Here is a 2,910-nt window from a genome sequence, read left to right as displayed (position 1 = left end):
AAATTTTAAATTCTTTTTCACTCTTTTCTTTTCTAAAATTTGCCATAAAGAATTCATTCAAATGTACCTAATTATAAATTAAATAAATAACAAAATTTAGATTTGGCTAGTTAATGACCAATAAAATTTGATCCAATGATAACAGTTTATAGGAAAAATTAATTACTGCAAAATTTCATATATTCCATACCCTTCCATAAACTTCTCCGCAGGAATTAAAAAAATAATTTAAAAATAATTTATATTTAAGTTGATTTATATCAAAATATTTGTAATTAAAAATAAAAAACTAAGTCAACAAAAAATATCTTTTAATCGTTTAGACATTCTATAAATATTCTATATTCTATATAAAAAAAAAAAGGAATTATCTTATGAGACTCTAATCTAATCATATGAAAACGAGAAACCACCTAGAATTGACTAGGTTATGTTCAGCTAGAAGCTATTGTCTGTTTCTTTCAATTTTTTATTTTGTTTTTCCAATTTGCTGTAGCACTTCGTAAACAGGGCCCTTCCACACTATTATCAATACTATTATAAATGAAATCGACGGCAAATTACTCAAAGAAAAGAGAGCTTAGAAAACTATGACCAAAGAAAAAGAAAACTCTATTACGACAAGAAAATTACAAAACTGTATCAGTATTATACAGCGACTGTATTCATAACACACAACATGTGAGAAAGTTAAATCACAAGAAAAGAGAGTAAAAATTCCTATTCAATCTAATAGCTAACTTAGTCAATTGACCCAATGTAATGTGACTGTACAATTTTCAAATTTCATCTCCACTCCAATTATTCTTGACCTTTGATCTAGTGGGGTTTCCTCTCCCAGCACCTCACATGGCAAACTCCTCAAAATCTTTTCCAAAGCACAATTTTTATTCTTAGGAACGAACTTCTCAATCTTCTTCAGCTCAGCATTTTTGTTATAATCAATTTTAGAACCCCAATCTCTGAAATAGTTCAGCCAAAAAGGCTCTATAACTGCATCCAAATATTTAGCAGAAACTAATTCAAATGCCGCCATATCCATAAAAATGTTACATTTAACAGTATCATCCCTTATGCCTATGTTGTCTTCCCCTTGCAGATTAAGACAAGCATGTGGGTATGTTGAATGGCCATGCAAGGAAGAGTAGAATAGTGGTTTGTTGCCACCACTTTAGAACTCAATCTGAGAGGAATCAACCCATCTACCTTTGCTGTGTTGTGAGAAATAGACCTGCCATAGTTCACCACTAAAGTTGCTTACCCTTAGTGTCACATACTCCCAATCCCCAACATGTTCACCGATTTCCCCCAATCGAAAAGAAATAAACTTAACTTTTGCTCTCGAGAGCCATTGAATGGGTAGAAGACCCACATTGCAATGCCAGTGAAAGTTCCTCCAAGCATTGGTTTCACATGTACATAACTTTTGGCACTTTGCAAGTTTCCTTTCTTGACCCTCTCTTTGTTGGCTGCATCAGTAGGCAGGTCCAGCCAATAGGCACCATCATTGTTATGATCCTGAGGGAGATTCGTGCCGTTTGGTGCTATTGGAACAGGATTTGACTCTTGCCCTTTCTTATATAGCAGTGCTCCGTTGGAGAAAAACCAATCCACTGAAGATGGCATGTATTTGTCGCTGGGATGCAAGAACATAGTTGGAGAGTAAACTTGGAGTAATGCATTGATTTGTTGTAGATTAGGCATGTATTTTGAGATAGATTTGGTGTTTTTCAAACAAGAAATGGATGGGGATTTGGCACTCCCATTTTGAACAACGAAGGTGCCTATTCTAACACCAGGAGCTTCAATCCCCTGTTTCTTGGTCTATCATCATAAACTCTGAAGCTGCGTGATTCCCAAATCAATGAATTTGTCTCACATTGGTCAGTGAAGTGTAATCTGACACACCTAATTTTGTCAAGGGAAGGCTTTCCTGGTGTGGTGGTCACAACATGGCCTACTGCTTTATACCCATCAGGTGGTGTTGGAAGCCAAACATAGACAAGACCATCTTAGGAAATCCTGGTACGTGCACTGTTCCATACAAGTATGAAATCAAGTGGTTTCTTTAAAATGGGGTTTCTTGTGTTTGCGCACGCATCTTTTCCCACAAGAACCCATCCAGAAAGTGGCTTGTTGTTGGGTTGGCTGTAGCAACCCAACATAAAGAAACCTTGAGGTATTCTTGATGGTTCAAACATGGTGAAACCTTGATCGACCAGTCCACCGCCATAAGTGCTCCAAACTTTGTTGAATGTTGATATTTGAGACACTTGTAGCCCATCAAGATCAATTATTTCACTGGCAAAACCACTTCCTACATGCAACAATTGTAGTAACCATCGTGCATTTAGTATAAAGTTTCGCGAAATCATTGTATCAAACAAACACAAAAAATTTAATAGGGACATATCAGAAGGAGAAAATGTGTTATATGATTAATGACTGATCAGTGAATCACATTATGGATACCTCGAGGCCAAGAAGAATTTGCAACTGGTACAGGAAGCTTAAATATCGCGTCTATGGGAAGAGATTGTTTCTTCTTCAAGAAAATCGATGCACAACATGTGGTAATATAATTACCCATTGTGGAGTTACCACTGTCGATGTATGGAGAATATGGCTATTATAGTATGATAATGGTGATTCTTTGCAGAGGGTTTACACAAACAAGAACACACTTCTGTATATTATAGAGGGAAATGTTGGTAGCATAAAGATCGATTCATTTTAATATATTAAATTACCATAATAAAATAAAATATGGACAAAATAAATTAGTGATTAAAACTCGTTAAAAAAAATAAGAATGTCAAATAGGGAATGTATCCCTTGAGTTGTGGCTCGGGATAGGGGTTAAGCATGTGACATTTCTTGAGTTGTGGCTCGGAATGGCATCTCTTGAGT

The 2,910-nt window shown here is 35.6% G+C and overlaps 1 pseudogene; it reads right to left on the bottom strand.

The window, feature by feature from the left end:
• Positions 1-779: 779 nt before the first annotated feature.
• On the bottom strand, positions 780-2,593 carry LOC114180616 (hypothetical protein At1g04090-like; annotated as a pseudogene).
• Positions 2,594-2,910: the final 317 nt, after the last annotated feature.

The sequence above is a fragment of the Vigna unguiculata genome, chromosome 4 (genome assembly GCF_037176805.1).
Source record: "Vigna unguiculata cultivar grain cowpea cultivar isolate G323 ecotype 2 chromosome 4, ASM3717680v1, whole genome shotgun sequence".
In the NCBI taxonomy this organism is placed as follows: Eukaryota; Viridiplantae; Streptophyta; class Magnoliopsida; order Fabales; family Fabaceae; genus Vigna; species Vigna unguiculata.
This window is presented reverse-complemented; position numbering and strand designations above follow the sequence as displayed.